Source organism: Phascolarctos cinereus, unplaced genomic scaffold (genome assembly GCF_003287225.1).
Source record: "Phascolarctos cinereus isolate Bilbo 61053 unplaced genomic scaffold, phaCin_HiC Scaffold_4;HRSCAF=312, whole genome shotgun sequence".
NCBI classification, from domain to species: Eukaryota; Metazoa; Chordata; class Mammalia; order Diprotodontia; family Phascolarctidae; genus Phascolarctos; species Phascolarctos cinereus.
Window position 1 is genome coordinate 705,637,869 of NW_027555847.1, and position 8,851 is coordinate 705,646,719.

An 8,851-nucleotide genomic window follows, 5' to 3' on the forward strand; every position below is an offset into this window, starting at 1 on the left:
TTGAAGTGGATAGAGCGCCAGGCCTAGAGTCAGACCTGAATTCAAATCCAGCCTCAGATACTTACTAGTTGTGTGACCCTGGGCAAGTCACTTAACCTTCTCTGCCTCAGTTTCCTCATCTGTAAAATGAGCTGGAGAAGGAAATGGCAAGCCACTCCAGTTATCTCTGCCAAAATGGGGGCAGCTAGGTGATGCAGTGGATGGAGCACCAGCCGTGGAGTCAGCGGGGCGTGAGTTCAAATCCAGCCTCAGACACTTGACACTTACTAGGTGTGTGACCCTGGGCAAGTCACTAAACTCCATTGCCTATCCCTCCCCCCCAAAAAAAACTTAAATGAGGCCGCAAAGGGTCAGATATGACTAAAAATCATCTCTATTTTATACATGAGAAAACCAAGGCTGAGGGATTAAATAATTTGTAGAATCATCTATCAGAGGCCTAACTTGATTATTTTATAGACCTCTATTTTATACATGGGGAAATTGAGACTCTGAGAGACTAGATGCCTCATACTCAAGCTAGTAAGCATTTGTAAAGCACCTACTCTGTGCCAGGCAGAGTGCTAAATGATGGAAATACAAAGAAAGAAAGAAAAAATAACCACAAACAGTCCTCTTCTCTCAAGGAGCTCACAGTCTAATGGCACAGACAAATAACCATATACAAACAAGAAGTAAACAGGATAAATTAGAAACAATCAACAGAGGGAAGGCATTAAGATTAAAGAAGACTGGGAAACTTTTTTTTTTTTTGCAGAATCTGGAACTTGAATCAGGAAGCTCGATAACTAGGAAGAACCTCAGGTCATCTAATCTAACCCTCCCATTTTACAGATGAAGAAACTGCGGTCCAGGAGACTAGGAGATTTGCTGAAAGTCACACAGATAATAATAAGTGACAGAGCTTATTCCCACGTCCAAGCCTTTACACAGGCTGCCCTCCAAACCTGGAATGCATTCCCTCTTCACTTCTACCTCACAGAAGCCTTCAAATAGCGGCTCAGATATTATCTCATTCAGGAAATCTGTCCTCATTCCTCCGCCAGTGCCCTCCTTTCCTGGAAATTGCTTTGTATAGATTTTGCTTTTTAATTATATATACATACATAAATATACTTTATATATTACATATAAATATATTTAATTATATACATATACATGTACTTAAATATATTTATACATTATACAATATATAGGTTATATATTATATATTTTATACATTATATATATCATATATTTTATATATATGCCAATAGAATGGAAGCTTCTTGAGGGCAGGGGTGATTTCATCTTCTTCTTTGCATCCTTTAACATGGGCAGCTAGTTGGCACAGTGGATAGAGCATTGGGTTTAGAATCAGGAAGAGACTCATCCTTCTGATTTCCAATCTGGCCCCAGACACTTCCTAGCTGTGTGATCCTGGATGAGTCATTTAATGCTGTTTGCCTCCGTTTCTTTACCTGTAAAATGAGCTGGAGAAGTTAATGGCAAATCACTCCAATATCTTTGTCAAGAAAACCCTAATGAGGTCACAAAGAGTAGGATATGACTGAACAACAAAATCCTCTAACACAGTAGCTGGCATATAGTAAGTGTTTAATAAATGCTTGTTGAATCAATGACTATCTGACATGTGTACTTGCAGTTACAAAACTCTGAGAGCAAACACCCACCCACACTGGCAAGTCATGCCCCCAAGAAACCAGCTGCTTCTTGTCTTGTCAGAGTCTAAGAGAAGCCCTGAGGAGTTGGGAGGGAAGAAGATGTGGTTATCTTTTAATGCTATAGCTTACAAGCCCCCATCAGTGTGCTTCCCCTATAATTATCAGTTAATATCAGCCAGACAAACTTAAAGCTTTTTTAGAAATGGATGTTTACTATGGTGTTATAATTGGTACAAAATAAGCCTCCCAAACTTGGCAACCTATTCTTCCACCAATGCATACAGAGGCCAGGGGACAGTGAGCTCTAGCTCAGGGCACACATAGCAAAGGAGTAATTCATAGCTCTTGGGAGTCCTTCTGCTGCAAAATGTTCCTCCCAAGTATGATGTAACTTTTACACTGGATTCCTTATAGAATCTTGAATCTTCTTTTCCTTATCAAATCCAGTCCATCTTCAGCTTCTAATGAAGACAAAGTCAGCTGTTGCTGTCTTGGGGACACTGCTAGGACATCAATGGAAAGGTCCAAGTCGTCTGGTCTTCCTAAATTCACAAGGTTCCCTTCTGGTGGGGTGAAGGAAGGAGGCAAGAGAAGCTTAGGTGTACTCTCCTGACTAACCAATTACTTCCCAGGGGCTTGGCTCTAAGATTTCTATCTTAAGTGACCAGACACTGGGATCTCTGATTCCAAATTAACTTTCTAGTTTTATACAAGACCCTCACAGAATGACTTCAGACAAGTTCTTCAACCAATATAAACAGACTTCCTGTAGCATCAAGCTGAAATGAAGATGCCAGACCTTGTTCACACTGTTTCACACTTCTAATTGATTGAGCCAATCATGCTATGTTCTCATCTAATAGGAATATTAGGGTTAAGTGGGTTGGGGAGGATAGTTGTGATCCCACTTTTATATACAGGTCATAAGAAAGGCCATTGAAAGCACAAATGAGACATAATTAATTAATTAGTTAATCAAGACATTCCTAGATTTAGAGGTCCTACAACAGTCACTGCCATGTGATCCTGGACAAGTCATTCAACCTGTCTGTGTCTTGGTTTACTCAACTATAAAATGGAGATAATATGATTAGTATGATAGTATAACTGCCTTGTAGTTTTCTCTATAAAATGGAGGGGGTTGGAATAGATGGACTTTAATGTACCTTCCAGCATTGGCTTTCCAGGTTGTAAGATTCCTTACGTATTAAAATCCTTTAACCTTTCTTCTGTGGTCCCTTCTCGTTATGGCATTCAATGTTCATCTCTATTTTATGTTCTAATGTACTGTAGTGGATGGAGTTCTGGCCTTAGAGTCAGGACTACCTGAATTCAAATTCTGCTTCAGATACTTACTGGCTGTGTGACCCTGAGTAAGTCACTAAACTTATGTCTGCCTTAGTTTTCTCATCTGTAAGATGGGGGTATTAATGGCACCTTCTTACCAAGATCATTGGGAGGATTTAATGAGCTAATATTTGCAAAGCACTTTGCAAACCTTATAAGCCTTATTTCTAGATTCTAAGACACCTTCCTTCCAGATCTAATATTCTATGCTCCAATTTCCCTCCCCAAATTGACATTTTCTGTTCTAAGGTCCCTTTCAACTCTAACGTTCTATGATTCTATGTTCTTATTTTCATTGGATTTGGGAAACCACACAAAGAAAAACAGAGAGAATTAGCTGATGGATTTACGGAGAGAAAAGTTTATCCAGCAGTTGTAGTAATTTACTACTTGTATTAAATAGGCATTCTCTCTCTCTCTCTCTCTCTCTCTCTCTCTCTCTCTCTCTCTCTCTCTCTCTCTCTTTCTCTCTTCCCTCTCTCTCTCTCTCTTCTTCTCCCTCTCCCTCACCCTCTCCTTCCTTTTCTCCTTCTTCCCCTCCCTCTTCTTTCCTTTCCTTCTTTCTTTCCTCTTTCCTTCCTTTCCTCCCTCCTTCCCTCTCTCCCACCTCCCTTTTCTTCTTTGTTCCACCCACAAATCCGTGGCTCTAATCCTTTGGGATTAGAAGGGAATATGGTAACCCCCTTTATCCCTAGAAATAGCTAGGGTTCACCTAACCTTATTCATTTGATACTACTGGCTTAAGAATGGTTTAATTATCATTATGTGACAAGCTAATATATCTGGAAGGTAAGACAATTAGAAAATTGATCATTATTGTCTCCTTTGTGTACCAATTAAGCAGATCCAAATCAAAATCATTTTCTAGATTAAAATGAATCCCAAACCTCAATTTACAGGTTTCGATGTATGAAAGGTGAGATTCTGGGTCCCTGCAGCCAAGGTGGAAAATGTAGAACTGGATGCCAGTGGAAATTCAAACATATTATAATTTACTGGCAGAGAATAATCTCTTTAATAAAGTCGTAAGACTACACTTCAAACAAAGAAATTCCTATTAATTACTAACAAAACATAAGATCTTTGAGAGCAAAGATTGTTGCATTTTTGCCTTTGTATTCACAATGCCCAGCATAGCCTGGGGCACAAAGTGGACCATTAATGAATGATTATTGATTGATCAGTCTTTAGAGTACTACCAAACCCTCGTGGAGGTCTCCGTGGGGTCCCCAGGACTAGGAATGTGATCAAGCAGAAATCCAAGGGTTACTTTAAGCCGCAATTCCCTCCTCTCCCTTTCTTTCCCTTGGGTCCAGCTTAGCAATACAGAGCCGCAAGGTTATACCTTCAATCTTCCTATCATAATTCTTTGTTACCATTTTTATACATATATGATTATTGTGTTGTTGGGATCATAGTATTTCCATCTGGGAGGAAAGAATATAGCTCTCAGAAAGAACCTTAGAATATGGATTATCAGGGCTGGGAGGGATCTTATAACATAGAATGTTAGAGCTGAAAGAACCTTCGAATCCAGAAACTCAGAAATGGAAGGAACATTAGAACATAGAATTTCAAAGCTGGGAGAGACCGAAAAATGAAGATTGTCAAAACTGATGGAATCCTTAACATATACAGAATGTCAGAGCTGAGAGGATTCTTAGAACACAGAAAGTCAAAATTTTGCCTTTAAAGCAAAGAATGTCAGATCAGAGAATGTTAGAAATGAGGAAGACCATAGAACATAAAACCCTCATGTAGTTTCTCAAATCCAACCAAAATAGGAACATAAAATCATAGAATTTTAGAGTTGGAAGGGATTTTAGAACAGAAAATGTCAGTTTGGGGAGGGAAATTGGAGCACAGAACATCAGATCTGAGAGGTGGGTGTCTTAGAATCTAGAAATAGCTAGCATTTATAAGGTTGGCAAAGTGCTTTGCAAACATTATCTCATTAATCCTCCCAATGACCTTGGGAGGAAGGTGCTATTAATACCCCCGTCTTATGGATGAGAAAACTAAGGCAGACATAAGTTAATGAGCAAGTGAGGTATACAACATAGAACTATTGCCTTGGGTCAGGGCACATAGGATCCAAATACTTTCAATCAATATGTCAGCTGTGGAGAAGGGAGCAACATGGCAGCAGCCTCTCAGTTGAAGAAATGGTAATGGTCAGGGTAGTGGGAGAGTATCCAGAGTGCCTCATATAGAGGTACTCTGGATATCATAGAGATATGATAGCAGAGCAATTCATGCTGTCAGCCATGTGGCAGTCCTGGAGACAAGATCCACATGGTACAAGTGGTGAGTTCCTGAACCCTAAATTCTAGAGAGATTGAGAGCTCTTCTTTTGAGGAAACCCAAGTTCAAGAGTTCCAGAATCAGCCATCTCTCAGAGAAGAAGGATTTCCTGGACAGCTCCCAAACCTAGAATCCAGCCTTCTCTCAAGAGAAGGTGAGTTTTCCTGGGCAGAACTAGAGTCTTGGAGAGAGAAGAAGATTGTCACTTTATCCTAAAGGGGAAGAAGAGGTTAGGGGCTAAGGTTACCATTTGGGGAGCAAGGGACTTGGAATACGTATTTTGCTCTCTTACTATGACTTATTCAGAGAGGGGGGAACCAGTGGGAGGATGGTTGCTTGTCTTGAAGGATCAAATATCTTCCTTCAAAGGGTGCCCGTGGCCTCAGAGTCACACCATAATATGGATGCCTATATGGGTCTCTTGGAGATGAAAGGCAGTCACAATGGAACTTCAGACTGTTGCCTATTAGCAACCTCAATTTCATTTCCTTTACTAAAGGAGTGCAAGCCATACAAAAGTGTGATGACTCTGGAGGAATATATTTATGTTTTTTGGGAAGACATACTCACTGATATCAACCCCAAGTTCATTTCCCTTCCCGAGAGAGTCTAAGCCACAAGGTGATTCAATGATTCTGGAAGACATTAGGACCCTGTGAGGAATGGGACTAACGGGACAGGGAGAATTTTGGGATTGTTAATGGGCTACTGTGAGTCTTTTCTCTGTTTTGCCACATTGTTCATAGGATATTGTCAGTCCTTTTTGTTGTTGTTTTTTTGCATAATCTGTGGAATAAAGGCCATTCTGTACCAGAAAATGCATTGTTACCTTGTATGCTTGTATAGAATCTGGGCCACCCTTTCCCTTACTTCTGTGTAAACCTAGACAAGCATTATAGTCAGAGATTTTTCCCACAATAAACTCTAGGCGGAGGCATAATGAGCCAAAGAGTTATTGATTTGGGTGGGAGGAGGCAGCTTCTGAAACAGAATCTGGTCCATGGAAGCCCAAAGCTTGGAGCTGCTGGGCCCAGTGTTACACATATGTGTCTTGTCTCATACTACATTACAAGGTCCTTTAGGGCAGGAACCAATTCATTTCAATTTAATTCAACAAAAATGTAGTAAGTGGTTACTCTTAGCCTAAAGACACAAAAATAGTGAGAATAAAGGCCCAAATTTCAAAGAGCTTATTATCTAACGCAGGAAAAAATGAGTACAAAACACCATGATATAAAGGAAAGATAGGTGCAAAGAAGAGATCACTCCCACCACCCCTGCAAAATTTTATGAGAAATTTGAGGGCAGAGAAATCACTCTCACTTGGGTGAGTCAAAGTAATAGTCAAAGTAAGCTTCATGGAGGAGGTGTTATCTAGCAAGAATTTCAAGGAAAGTTTAAGGGAGAATCGTGGAGAGTGTTGCAGTCATGGAGATAGGAGAAGGGAGGAGGAGCAAAGGAATGGAAAATCACCTCATGTTACTGAAATAAGGAGGATGCAAAGGGGCCTGGAAATAGAAAAGGCCCAATAGAAATCAGGCACCTCGAATATCAGAACTTTGTAAAACCAGAAATTAGTGAAGTGCCTTGTTACCTCTGTAAATCTGTTTCCTTTCTGTGATCTGTGTTCTCATCAATGTGGAAATTCCCAATGATGCAGATCTCAACCCATCCATGCCTACCCATCCTGTGTGTCCTATCTGTGGATGTCCTCATTTCACCACAGCGGGTCTACCCAACCTGGTGGGAGTATTGTGATCAGAAGACTAAACTTGAAGTCACTAGGTTCAAATCTCACCTTGGACATTTACTACCTGTGTGATCCTGGGCAAATCATTTAACCTCTCAGCCTCAGTTTCCTCAACTGCAAAACAGGGGATAATAATAACGCCAACCTCATAGTGTTGTTTTGAGGATCAAATGTGATGTTGCATTCAAAGCATTTTGTAACCTTTGGAAAGACCTTGGCTCAAAATGGCCAAGATCTCCCACTCTTTCTGGGGTCATTGCCAGTCATCTTGACCTTTGTCTTACCACTGGACTCCAATGACTCTGGAGGAGAGAGTGGGGCTGATGACTTTGCACAGCTCTGCCTCACTTAAATCCAATTCATTTGCAAGTCAAGACATCACCCTCTTGATGTCATTGGTCCTCTTTGAGAATGAAGGACGAACAACAACCCCTTAGAGTGTAAAATACAAATGTGAAATAATAGTGAAATACATGTTGTTGTTATTATTATTATTGTTACTCATATTTCAGGGATAAAAGTGGAGCCAGTTACCTGTTCATTGGTCATCCTAAGTTTTGGCTATGTCCATTTTTCTTGCCATATTTTTCCTTCACATTCCTTCTCTTGTGCAATTCCACATTTGCAATGGGTTGCAGCCTGTTGACACCTATCTCTCCATTGACTTCTGGGAGATCTTCAATGTCAGTTCTTTAGGACCTGTTGAGTTCTATTACTGGAAGACAGAAAGCACCAACAGAAGTATATTGGTGTGAAAAAGATGGGCCTCATTAATTGGGGAATAGCTAAACAAATGGATATATTAGTGTAATGGAATATTACTATTCTGTAAAAAGAAATGAGTATGTCGAATACAGAGAAGCATGGAAAGATTTATATGAACTGATGCAAAGTGAAATAAGCTGAACCAAGAAAATAATTAATGCAAAGGCTACAAAAATATAAATGGAAAGAACAGCTACCACAAAACCATTGAAAATGAATGCTGCAAAATTAGAAAGCATAAAATTGATGTCAAAGAAGAGATTTGAGAAGACACCTCCCTCCAATCCTTTGCAGAAGTGTGTGGGGCAGAGTACATAACCAGGTAACATTCAATTTAATGTCTAACTTTTCCTACATTTTATTCAGTTTTCCTATTTTTTTTCCTCTCTCTTTCTTAATTCTTGGTTGTAACAGATGGTTCCCTGGGATTATATGAGACAGAGGGGAATTTAGGCAGTGAAAAAACAAAGTGTTTTAATAAAATCTACTTACTAAAAAAGAAAAAGATGGGCCTTTGGTTTAGGCAAAAGCCTGGGGTATTTAAAGGAACTGTCTCCAAGCCTAGTCAACTGTTCTCTTCATTCTATTCAATTCTCGACCCCCGCTCATTGTCCATTTGTAGCAACTGTCTCAAATACATACACTGATTGTTGGGTTTGTAGACAAGTTTTCCATCCAGCTGCTTCCTTTCCCTTCCCTTCCCTTCCCTTCCCTTCCCTTCCCTTCCCTTCCCTTCCCTTCCCTTCCCTTCCCTTCCCTTCCCTTCCCTTCCCTGTTGAAAACTAAAAATAAAGAAATTAATTATTTAAAAAAAGCTAATTGTGTCTACTGAGTATCTCTTACTGAGAAGTACACTGGTGGGGGCTCATGAACAGTACTTGGAACTTTGAGAGGGGTAGTAGTCAGGTACCCTCTAGAGATCTAGCCTATCAATGAAAATGGGGGTTGGGGAAGTAGACCAGGGAGGATGCTACAAAGGAATTGGATTCCATAACCCTTCCAATGCACCTGTGATCCAATG